The sequence below is a fragment of the Cydia pomonella genome, chromosome 16, assembly GCF_033807575.1.
Source record: "Cydia pomonella isolate Wapato2018A chromosome 16, ilCydPomo1, whole genome shotgun sequence".
Taxonomy (NCBI): Eukaryota; Metazoa; Arthropoda; class Insecta; order Lepidoptera; family Tortricidae; genus Cydia; species Cydia pomonella.
Window position 1 is genome coordinate 5,617,574 of NC_084718.1, and position 13,694 is coordinate 5,631,267.

The 13,694-nt window shown below is 38.6% G+C and overlaps 1 long non-coding RNA gene across 1 annotated transcript; it reads right to left on the reverse strand.

The window, feature by feature from the left end:
• Nucleotides 1-11,537: 11,537 nt before the first annotated feature.
• Nucleotides 11,538-12,205, reverse strand: LOC133526713 (uncharacterized). The gene is made up of 2 exons (XR_009800761.1): nt 12,006-12,205; nt 11,538-11,716 (listed from the first exon to the last, which is right to left on the reverse strand). It is a non-coding gene; the product is annotated as an uncharacterized LOC133526713 (long non-coding RNA).
• Nucleotides 12,206-13,694: the final 1,489 nt, after the last annotated feature.

Below are 13,694 nucleotides of genomic sequence, written 5' to 3' on the forward strand. Positions count from 1 at the left end.
AATACCTTAAGATTAGCATACACAGTATAAAAATATATTTTAAGACTAAATACTACAAATCACATTATTTTACTGCGACATGAAACTATTTATCATAAGACATACCGTTTGAGACTGTCTACCCATTGTTTTTGTATATGACAGCTACACATCTTTTCAGCAGTGGCTTTTAGGAACTGCAAACTAATAATCTATGGCCCGCTGATTTTACCAGTGCAATCAGTCAACTTAGGGCAGCTTGTGGCGAGCTGTTGGGGAGTAACGACCTCACGTACCCGAGTGTTCCTAGGGAGTTCTGTCATTCGAAGGGGGGTGGGTGGGACAGGATTCTCTGCTTCTGGGTTGCCTTGGCCGGCCGGCCAGAGTGGAGTCGTTAGAGCTATAAGTTCCAGGGGTGGAAGTGCAAGACGCGAGTTGGCACAGTGGCTGTTACAGCCACTGGGTTGAAAGCGGTGCACGCCTCTCGATACCCCTGAGCCGCTCACACCAGTGTTACTCTTGAGCCATCCCAGATGTCGCTTTTTGTGTCGTCTGCCGGAAATAAAATTGTATACCGTTTTATTAGGCAGGCGTCTGGTTTTTTATCCCATAGCTCAGTATTTAGCCCATCGCTTTCACATAATAACCTAGTTTATTTTAGATTCCAACAACTCTCAATAGTCCTTACACCCTGTCGGGCCTGCCTCTGCGTGCGTCCTATGACATGGACAAGGGCAGCATCAGCTCGGTGTACATCTTACATTTCATGAACGTGTCAAAAAGGGCCTCTACGTTAGGTTAGGGCTCGGCGCACGCTTCTCAAAGGTCCGGAATACCATTGTTCCGTGATGGGAAAGACATACGTACAAATTAAAATAATAATAATCGTTAATGCAATGCAGTGCTCTATTTGTCAAAGAAAATAAAATTGTTTCACACTCACAAAACATTCATTCTTATTTTTGCTTATTTTCTCATACATTAAGTATCTTTCTGTAAATAAGATCACTATTTTCTCTCTTGTCATATTTATCTTACTATTTGAATAACATGACAGCGTCAAATGTCGTAAAAAGTATACAAGTAAAAAGGTTAAAGAAAAGAGTCCGCAACATATTATTTATTAGACCTATTAGCAAAGAATATCCTATTAGTACTTATAAGCTAAGCCTAAAGTGCCATGGCAATTAATGCAAGCTTACGAATAAATACAAAAACCGGACAAGGGCGAGTCGGACTCGTCCAACGTGATTCCGTACTTTTTAGTATTTGTTTTTTTTATATACTACGTTGGTGGCAAACAAGCATACGGCCCACCTGATGGTAAGCAGTCTCCATAGCCTATGTACGCCTGCAACTCCAGAGGAATTATATGCGCGTTGCCGACCCTAACAACCCTCCCTCCCCTCGTTGAGCTCTGGCAACCTTACTCACCGGCAGGAACACAACACTATGTTGTTATAGTGGCAACAGAAATACGTCATCTGTGAAAATTTCAACTGTCTATCACGGTTCATGAGATACAGCCTGGTGACAGACGGACGGACGGACGGACGGACGGACAGCGGAGTCTTAGTAATAGGGTCCCGTTTGGGTACGGAACCCTAAAGATGAAAACTGCTGCCATGTTACTATACATTTAAGAAACACAGGAAATCTGGAATTGACATATTGAAAAAAATATATTGTTATCTTCTTCTGCACGACTTTTTAGTATGAGGAAGCTACTTAGGTACGTAAGGCTACCCTCGATTCATTTGTTATGAGGGGGCCCTCGGCCTTAGAGTACGCATAGCATAAGGGCTACGCCCGACTTTCTCAATATAAGGCCGCCGCTGTAGCCCGACGTCAGAGCGTTCATATCATTTCGGGCTAGCATGTCGGGCTACGCAAGACTTCCTTTGCCATCTCACTTACTTAAAAAAAAAAATCTTAAATTTAATACTCTTTTACTTGCGTAACCTTTTCACTTTTAGTTACATGTATGGCGTGCCTAAAAATTATATTTTTATACATTTGAACTTCTAAACTAAGTAGTAGCTTACCATCAGGCGGGCCACCAACGTAGTATAAAAAAATACCTACTTTCCACTTTTCTCTTTTGGTTATCTTATAGTTTTTGAGTAAAATAGCTGTGACATACGGACAGACAGATGGACATGACGAAACTGTAAGGGTTTTTGCCATTTTGGCTACGGAACCATAAAATGCACACTGTAAATTTCAACTACCTAACCCACTCGTATTATAGATCAAAAATTCCTTTTTCGCAAGAAGTAAGTAAGCCAGTAAGTAGTTTATTTTTTGTACTTGTTAGACAATTCTATCTTAGTGTACCGAACTTAACAGTTATTTTTTTTACTTTGAGAGCGCATCACCGACATTCTTAGTGGTGTACGCGTATTTCTCTGTAGCTGAATGTTTGTAGATGATTATCTTATATCGATGCTTTAAAATGTTGTGGTATTCCTACAGCCATTTAAATATCTTCTCTTTTAAACTTAAGTTTTTCATGCATTCCTGAAACGGAACAAGTCTATGATAGGATTGATGGGAGAAAATAATGCAAAAATGCGGCATTAAGCAAAATGATCATTTGTGATTCAGGGTTAATATCTATCGGGTATCACGGAACCCCAACGGATATATTTTTGCAATACAACACAAATGCACACCTCAATAGAAGAAAATAATACTGAAAAACAATAGGCCTGTCTACTCGCTAAGAAGCACTTAGGGCAGCTTGTGATGAGTCAATCTCTAAGTAATCTGCCTAGTTACCTACCTCAAAACGAGACCGCTTTTCCATACAAACGTAGTCCCCGTTACGGCAAATATTTTTACAGTACATATGTTGCTACTTTACCGCACTAGTGCGAAAATTACGTTACTGTGTCGAACATTTAAAGAGCCATGTACTGTAAAACGTTGTACGATACATGTGCGAATAAGCAATTCGCAACTCGTGTCGATTTAAAACACTCCCTTCGGCCGTGTTTTAATTTATCGCCACTTGTTTCGAATTTCCTATTTTTCGCGCTTGTATCGTAATGTACTATTACAAAATTGGATGTAGAACGAAGGGAATATCAATATCCAGAGAGGAAAATGGGGACTATATTTGTATGGAGAACCGGTCATCCCCTTTCCTTTTAATAGTTTAATATGCTTCGGCACATGATTATTTGAGACAATATACACGCATTGTATTTCCATTACCTTAAGCAGAGAACACGGTGGCTACGAAAGAGTCTCGGGTCATGTGGAAATAAAGCTCTTCACATAATGTTGTGTAATTCTCCTTTTTCCGAAAGTGTCCGCGAAACGTCCAAATGCACAATTGCCCAGAGTATGCAGTATTCTCTTCATCAGCTATTATGGCAGCCAGGGCCAATATTTTGATTTTATTATTTATTTCTATATCGACTTGCTTCCCATCGAACCAATTTTTTCAATATGATTGACATTTGTGACATTTGTCATGAACAGTCCGTTGCTTGGACGGCTCGGTGAGCTCGGACAGCCCGGCCCGGCCTGTCTCGCGCTCGGAGACTCAACGATAGTGTCAACGCATAGAGATACTATAATATAGAGATGATGGCCCGGTCGCCCCGGCCCTGGAACGGTCTGGCGACGGTGGCGCTCCTGAAAGTCCGTGTGACGGCTCGCTCCGGTCCGCCCCGGCCCGGCCCTGGCACTGTGTAGCGTGAGTCATCCTTAAAACGAAGACCCTGATGTTTAAGACGAACAGTCGACGTCAAGAATATCTTTACATTTTGCACCTTACGCCTTTGAAATAAGGCGAAAAATGTAAACATATTTGTGAATTCGACTGATATATACTTGACTTAATTACCTGACCTTTCATAAACCTTAATGCATAGACAATAGGACCTACCGTCGATCAGTTAACAGGGCTGCTGTTTTGGTAAAAAATCTAAGGCCATGCGTCTACTATGTGATTGATTCGCTTAAGTGCGCGCAGCCTTCCCGCTTCAATGCACAAGTGCATAACATGTTCAAAAAAAACCGGACAAGTGCGAGTAAGACTCGCCCACCGAGGGTTCCGTACTTTTTAGTATTTGTTGTTATAGCGACAACAGATATACAGTATCTGTGAAAATTTCAACTGCCTAACTATCACGGCATGAACCGTGAAAGATACAGCCTGGTGACAGACGGACAGACAGACAGACAGATAGACAGATAGACAGATAGACAGATAGACAGATAAACAGATAGACAGACAGACAGACAGACAGACAGACAGACAGACAGCGGAGTCTTAGTAATAGGGTCCCGTTTTATCCTTTGGGTGCGAAACCTTAAAAACCGGTCAAATGCGAGTTCATTTATCTCGCATACCGAGGGATCCACACAGTATTTTTTTGACAATGTTTTCTTCATATTTTTCTTTCAATTCGTCAAGAGTAGCCCGTTTATAACTGTACCAAATTTCAAATCGATAGCGTCAGTAGTTCTCGAGATATTTAGGGAGGTAACAGACAGCCAAACGGACAGATTCGCACCATGAGATTCAAATAAGCTTGATCTAAGGCTGCTAAGCTTGATCAACTGATCATTTGCCTCCTGTTTCACTTTTTTATCATATAGGGGGCAAACGAGCGGATGAATTGCCTGATGGTAAGCGATTACCATTGCCCATGGACACCTGCAACACCAAAGGTGTTGTAGGCGCGTTGCCAGCCTTTAAGATGGTAGTACGCCCTTTTCATGAGGGTTTGAAGACTTTGAAGGTCGTACTGCTGTCCAGCGCTTTCTGGCCTTGATCCCTTACCTGAGATTGGCAACAACGACCCAGATTTTCTAGAATTGTCGGTCGGGAAGGCTGTCTGACGTGACCTCCGACAGGTTGCCAAGCGAATGAGCTATTCGCTATTCACGTATACCTATATATTTTGGCAAATCAGTCAGTAGAGTAGAGAAAGGCGCAAACTCAATTTTGTATGGGAGGACTATCCTTCGCGCCTACATTTTTTAAAATTTCCGCCTTTTTCTACTGATAGAAATGGCTTGCCAAACTATAGCATCAAATGTGAAGACCGCCATACGTCAGACAATTGCACAGCTTCGGAACACGTCACAACAATCGTACAGTTTCGGATACGTCACGACAATAGCACAGCTTTGGATACGTCACAACAATCTCAAAGCTTCGGATACGTCACAACAATCGCAAAGCTTCGGATACGTCAGACGGCCGCAGCTGACTGCGAGATCACTTATTAAACGTCGGGCTTATTTATGTGCCTCCAGATTTGGTCTAATTGTAATGTGCGCGGACTTTTGCAGATTTATCAGTTGGCTAGCTCCGGCTAGGGGATGAATAGAGCGGCCATTATTTATTTACCTTAAAAATACCTACTAAGTTGGCATAATGGCTTTAGCTGAAGTGTTGTGGTGTTTCGGCGGTCCCGGGGCAACCGGCAACCTGCCGAATGTTACGCCGAGTCAGATGACGCAAAGGAGCCACGCTGTTACGTCGTCGCCTAAATTCAATGTTTTCATGTATGGGTATTGTTTCGTTGTATTGTATACTATTTTGAGTTGCTGTGTAAAAGTATTTTTATTGTATTGTAGTGTATTTTAAAATGGATGTGAAACTGTGTTGTGTCACATCGCCCTTTTGTCATTTGAGAAGTCAAAAAATATGAGGACCAAGATAGTATATCAACATCATCATATCAGCCAAATGATGATCAGTGCTAGACATAGACCTCCCCCATCCGATTGTTCCCTGCGATCTTGAATAAATCGTCGGTCCAAATTGTCGTGAGACTTTTCTTGCTATGTTCTCCCATCGCGGTCTCAAGTACCTTCCCAAAAGAATGTAAAAACAATTAGGTTCGTCTTGATAACTCCTTAAACGAATTTATTAAACAGATATTATGGCCAAAATATTTGTGCATAAGGTACCTGCGCCAGCGAAGGCCTATTGTTATTTTAATGATTTTATTTTTCCTATGTTCAATATAAACTGGCAGTTTTGTCTTTAATACTAGCGAACATGGACGCAAAATTTGAACCCAGGCGAACCCAGTAGGCAAGCTTAAGAACCGGGCCATCTTAAGCACAATTGCCCTAGTTTGGATATTAGCAACTAAATCATCACGCATCAACGTCTAAGATAAAATTCCGATAAAGTTTAGTAAATATTTTTATAACCAGGATTCGCAGAACATATTTGTCTTGGACATCATTAATAAGAGATTAAATGGGTACCTATTGGTGGATGGTATTGTTAAAAACCATCTGTCACAAATTTTGAATCAGAGTTTTAAAAACACCTCTCTACAGCTTTCCCAGTCCCACCATTGTCCAACGATCTGATTGTGCGTAGTCCACTCCAAACAGCTTATATACCATTATAGCGACAACTTAAATTGCCCCTTGTCACCGCAGAATTCAACCTAATACAAATGGAAATAAGAGCTAAAGTAAGCGCATATTATAGTTTTGCATTAAAACGATATCTAGACCGAAATATAGGATAGGTACATTAACGTGTTTGCTTATGCAAGTTATTATTTGAGTAGAACGGGGGCTTTAACAATGTTTTGTCACATTTTGCGCATTACAGCCGACTATGATTGATGTTAAAGCTATGGGTATGGTTAGCAAATTATAACTACGAAACGTTTTTATGATCTACACTTCTTTTTCTGGTATTTTCAGATATTGTTACAAATGAAACGCCTTTCGCAAAATCGCGAAGCGTCTGGTTGACGCAACTGGTGACCGAAGAGTTGGCGGCTTCCTCGCACAACGTAGCAGTATTGCGATACAACGAGGAAATGCCGCCAGCATCCTTGGTACAATGCCTCAAGGGCCTATTTTAGATTTAAGCTAGTTATAGTAATCCTCTATCCATTATATATATTGTTATTGTAAATAAAGTGTTTATAAAGTTATCGTAAACACCCCTATAATGGAACAGGCACAAGTATTTACCATCAGTTTTTAATCTCTGGCAACATTTTACCATAAACAAGAGCCAAAGATCTGCTTAAGTTTAAATTTTCTTTGATATTTGTTATTTTGAAAATGAATGGCGCCATACATTCCATGACTGGAGAAAAAACCAGTTTTAATTGGTTAATAATATTGAAACCAATTGCTGTAGCTTTCATTAAATACATAGAAAACATAAAGGACGAATTGGACATTCAACTTTTAAAGCGTAAAGCGGTAGAAATTTTACAGGTGTCGGTGAAATATCAAAAACACTCCAAATTTTATCTTAAATGTTCCATGATTGGTGCCGTTAACATACCAAACCAAATAACAGTGTGTATCACCACAAACGACACTACTTTGCAACCACAGCGGTATGGTATGGTATCACACACCTATTATCACCGCACTTACCCTCCCCACGCATATTATGGTAATTCTGCCCATAAGAAACTTTTTAGGGTTCCGTACCCAAAGTAAAACGGGACCCTATTACTACGACTCCGCTGTCCGTCTGTCACCAGGCTGGATCTCATGATCCAGCCTGGTGACAGACGAGGTGATAGCTAACAGACAGCTGAATTTTCACACATGTATTTTTGTCGCCGCTATAACAAGAAATACCAAAAAGTACGGAAACCGCGGTGAGCGAGTCCGACTCGCACTTGTCCGGTTTTTTTTCTTTTTTCAATCGAAGGTCCTCATGATTCTGAGTAAAAATAAAATTTGTTTTTTTTTTTTTTTGTAAGCAAGGGTGGATACCTACACTTTTTTGTACCCTTTTACAAACTGTAACTTTACACCAAATAACAATATACCACAAACGACACCAATAAGTACTTCGCAACCTCGGCGATGGTATCACACAATTCACACACCTATTATCACGGCACTTACCCTCCCCACGCGTATTACCGTAATTCTGTCCCCTGGGCTTATTTCTCCACATCCAAAACGTAGCAAGTACATTGAGATAAATCCATGTGGATTAAAAAGAAAATTTGAAACTACGAGAAAAAGTTGCCTACATTTTCGATGATGCCGATTTTGGCGATAACTTGGTAAATGAATATGTAAATGTATATTGTACCAACTTTTTTTTGATAAATAAATTTAAAAAAAACAAAAATGAGAAAACCTTTCCAACTTTAAAAAAAATGAATTACTTAGGTATCTTTCCTATGGACACTCTTTATGTTAGTAATGCTTTTAAAATATAGAAAGTTTGTCTACATAACGAGGATCCAGGAAGAAGACTTAACTTTTGAAATCCATTCATTGTAAGATACCCACACACACATATCGCTAACTCATACTAAAATTATTATTACTCTTAGGGCCTGTTTTACAATGTCTAAGTAAAGTATTGGATAGCTAATGAACAAATGAATTATCTGCCAGATAAAACTTTCTACAAAACTTAGCACTTATCTACCAGTTAATCTTATTTGTAGATTGTGAAACGCCAACGATGATTTTATTCGTCAGATAAGTGGCAAGTAGCTTATTCAGGACTTGGACATTGTGAAACAAGCCCTAAAAGGGTCAATTATGTGTCTTTTCTTTTCATCCTGTTACCCCCTGCTGGGGTTTAGGGCTCGAACCATTTTCTTCCACTGACTCCGGTCCTGGGCAGCTTGGGTAACCTGCTCCCACCCCATCCGCAATACACCCAACTCTTGCTCCACGGAACGGCGCCAAGTAGATTTAGGGCGACCATGTTTCCGTTTTCCGGGCATCTTCGAGGTCAGGGCCAACTTGGATAGGTGGATGTCAGGCTTCCTGAGGATATGCCCAATCCAATGCCATTTGCGCGTTTGGATCTCCTTATGTACGGGTGCTTGTCCGGTTATTCTCCATAAGTGAACGTTTGTGATCCAGTTAGGCCAAAAGATGTGCAGAATTTGCCTTAAGCATTTGTATACAAACACTTGGAGTTTTGTCATTAGGTCTTTGCGGACAAACCAGGTTTCGCACCCGTACAGTCAATTATGTGTACATGTGTTTTTACTACTAACAATACAATTTTTAATTCAATTTTTTTTTCTCCATATTCATGAATTATTTTAACATAAGTATCCAAATTTCACTTTACTCCTCATTAGAATTTTCTTATAATATATCTTCTCATATTTAAAAAAAAAATCTAAACTGTAAAATCTGCAACTTTCAAAAACACATATTCCCTTTTGGTATCGCACGGCTTACCCCATGCTTGACATATTGCTGACGTCAGTATGACGTCACCGTAATGGCGGCGATGCTTCAGTGAATCGAGTTAGGGCCAGTTGCACCATGCCCATTTGATGTACTGATCATGTGTAAATATGGCGCTAGCGAATGCTAACTGCATATTTGGGTTGCACCACGCTATGTGTCCGTTAAAAAGTTACGCTGCCCTTAACCGGTGGCAGAGCACTGGTTAACAGCAAAGTCGTTCGATAAATATGGCGGCGCTTTTTGGAAATCGTCCGTATTTCACGAATTTATGTTTGATTATTAAATAATTTGAGTAAAAAGTAATGTAAATTATTAAAAATATATTTATAACAATAAAAAGGTGGAAATATCTAAACGCAAAAACGTGTGATAGTTGACATAATGGTTTTAAATGTCATTTTAGTTGCGAGACTACTTGTGTTTCATAAAATACATTAATTTGTTCCGGATATTCAAAGAAAAGGTGTGTTTTAAATTGAAATCGAGTGCAGAATGAGTTTAAGTTGAGAATAAGACCAGATTGATGCTATCACAGGTTAACAAATACGTCCCATAAAGTGAAACTCGACGGCATGTAATGAACACTATTTATCGACAGACTGGTCATTAAAATCAATTTAAAACGCTCTCTGTTTATTGGAATCAAGATAAGAATGTTATATCCCTTGGAAATATTAGTAGACTAACTATGATATTCGAAAACAGCGAGATGACAACTATAAACATATACAAAGTCGGCCTCTGAAAATCGTAACCCAGAAGAGAAGTGAACTATATTTATAACTATAAAATCACATAAAACAAGATGCTACATATGAAATCAAGTATTTTATTGCGAAGAAAATGTATTGGACAGTTCCAGACCAGTCTGCATAATAGGTTATATATAAGTGGGCAAAATGTGTACCTAATGTAAAACTGATTATAATACTTCAATTCATACATACTTGCTTGTGTTTTATTTGCTTTTACAACATATCCCTAGAAACAACAACTTTGCAAGTAATTAACTAAAACAGTTTTATTTATGGTGATATTTATATTTAAATTAATATTTATTAGAATACGAAGTTACAATTAGATTTAACAATTAACAGCTCTAAAAATCTACATTTATTTTGAGTGTGGGCTACCTGGGTATCTCTTATCTTCAATTATTACATTATACCTATTATAGGGTCCCGCACCCGTTAGCGACATGGCATGGCAGGGCGTCCTTCAGCATATTGCCGAGGCATCCCTACACATTGAGCTCTGCTTGTGAATGTCAAGGTATCCCTCTGGAATTTTCAGGTTTACCACAGTGTCTTAGAAATGCCAGATGTTCTTAGCATTTGTTTGTGTGAGGGATGCCTCGGCATGCCCTGACATACTTACCTTGGTACTACGCCAAAGGATCTCTTACTGTGTCTGACAATAGTGGCCACCGAGCCTAATAAAGTAATTCTTCTGGAAATATCGAATATACATGAGAACAACTGAGTAGTTTAATAGGTATAACCTGCGGTGGCAGCATGGTTCCATTTTTATCCACTTGTCACTATGCCTGTCACTTTTGCACATACATACTTGTTAGAACATGACAGGCATGGTGACAAATGATAAAGAGCTGACCATCTTAATTGTTTCCTTTCATACTGGATAACATTTATAAATATAACAGCCAATACCTGGGTTAGATAAAATATAATATGGCCTCCCTTCTGTCACCTGAATTTTACTTGTATTCAACCAGTCATACAGTGAAGTCGCATATAAATAAATTACAATGTAACAATTGTATGTAACCCTAGCCATGTATTGGAAATAACATAACAGTTAATTAGTAAAAATATAATCCATAGGTCTTAATTTGCAAAAGATGATGAATGAATGATGAAGTATGTTGTAATGCACATACTTTAGAGAATGTGTAAACCCATTATTTTTAAACCTGACTAAACATTTATTATACACACGACTGACTACTGACAATACCCTACCTACATAATATATTAACCCACCAATCCCTATTCATCATCATTTAAAACCTAACATACCTAAATAGCTCTAAAATCAGTCATAATAAAAGGCCCTCAGATTGATTTTATTTGTTTTCCCCATACCAGTTTTTCAACAGCCCATCCATGTTTCATAAATGATTTATATCATGATCACCCCAATAAAGAAAAAAATAAATAATAGTTGGAATAAACAAGTGAAGTCACCAGTATGACAGAAAATATAATAAGTAGGCACTTAAATATAATTGTGAAATAATATATTATATGTCAATGAGTCGTTGATTTCTCTCCGGATAACCTTTTACCTCCATTAGTCACTACCTAAAAAGGATTTAGTGTAAGATAGAAAATAAAGTAAGATAAGGTAACTAAAAATGTATTTTATTATCAAAAATTAAATTCAGATATCATTTATAATACTTTATTTTTCGCAACAAGTTTTTCCAGTTAATCTAGTGTATGATTCTTTGATTTCTTGAATCGATTCACTTGTGTGTAACTTTCATCTTGTATTCCATATCAAATGGTGTATATCAAACCTGAAAAGAAAGTAACATGAAATTATTGTGCATAAAAATATATTGTGATCCGTTTCAACCATTGGCAAAAAGAAAATGCTTAGATCAAGCAGGTTTAAATTAAAGTACAAAAGTAACTTGAATATCTGCTACTAACAGAACTAACAGTTATGTATTATTGTGTCAACAATATTATGTAATTGGAAATGTTGCCCCAACTGTCGGTATTTGTAGGTAGCGTAGGTAATTCCTTGTGCTTAGGGCTCTGAAAGTAGTTAGGGATACGTATTAAACGAATAAGATAACTTACCGGGCAATGCAGCTCCTTGTTTAATTCGGTATTGCAGCTTGGAAAGCACTTGGACACTGAACAATCGTAGTCAGCAGTTTCACTTTAATTTAATGTGCCATTAATATAATCATAAATATATTCAAGATTGGCATGGCATAAATTGTGTAATATTTAGATTTAAAACCTGAAAAGAAACTAGTTCGCGCCTACAAGTTTTCTCGTTGAAAAATTTGACAACTTTGACATTTATGACTGGGTTGCTATATGAAAAAATAATTCTACCATAAATTTTTTGGTAGGAACGCGTTCATAGTATGGCCACACGATTAGCGCCGACATTCTGTTATTTTATAGTTGGTGCAACGCATTTTATTTAGCAATCGTTAAGACCCCCACGTAAGCGTTAAAATTTAGCGAACTGTGCTTACGTTAGCAGGTGGTTTGGTGCAACTGGCCCTAAAGAGTGTCGTGACTCCAACTTTTGGGATTAGGCCGTATTGAGTGGGTGGATCTATTTTCGGGAGCAATATGATTAGGGCGACAGGGTTTGTGTTAGTGTTTGTGGAAGCGTAAATTTTGATAGATGACCTCTAACCTTTGAATTTGAACCGGGAATCATGCGGTTCTTCAAAAAAGGAGTGTACAGATTTTTAAAAGGTCGGCATATGAAACACCTCTGGAGTTGCAGGCGTCCATAGGCTACGGTGACTGTGGTGACTACGGTGATTTATATATATAAAATCGTGTGTTTAACCCTTCGACCGCCAAAGACGTCAACTAACGCGCTCAGCTACAGCCCAATATCAACAAGGCATTCCGACAAGGTTCACGATGACGCGTTGCACTTGTAAATTTGACACGTTCGTAAGTGTGACAGTGAGGTAACACGTCGAACGTGGTTCGCGGTAGGCCCTCTGGTGTCGACCCTGGTCGAACTGAGAATATTTATGCCCTATCGCGCTCGAGTGTGCGGGCAAGATTTCCCAATTAATGTGCAAATCCAACGTCACACACCCAAGTGGCGTGCGAATTCGTAGTAAATGTGAAGACCGCCTTACTTAAAATACAAGACCTAACACGAAAATTTCAAAGCAAAATCGCGGAACTCCCAACGATACACAAAAAGCCTCATAAAAGGCAGCCTCCGTTAACCGTGTACGGGCCGGGCCGTCTGGGCCTATTTACGTGGCGTAGGGGACGTGTGGGCAACAGGTGGGCGCCCGTAGGGTTAAACGGTGTGTGGTGTGGAAAGTTGCTCTACATGGCGTAGGGAATTTATACTTTTTTAAACACAAAAAAACATACTAACTTAAGTAACTAAATAAAACTAAATTGCTCATAAATTTAAGATAAAAATAATTCAGGTTGTATTCATATGTACTGATGTGTGGTCACCTTTTATTATGGTATTTATGTCCATGCTACGTAACTATTACTTTATATAGAAATCGTTCTATCAATTATTATATCTTACTTCACGCTAGTTTGATATACCAAAATGGTGCCTGGCGATTAAATTATCAAATAACTATTCCGAAACAAAGAGTCTAAATATAACACAAAAGGAAGATAAGCCAAATCTGAGTGTTCGCATTCACAAAAATGAGTTAAAATAATATAACTATTTAACATACTTTCATATATTACGTATCACTTTCCACAAAAATTCTACTCTTTTTTTAATTTTAATTTTATCTGTGTTAAATG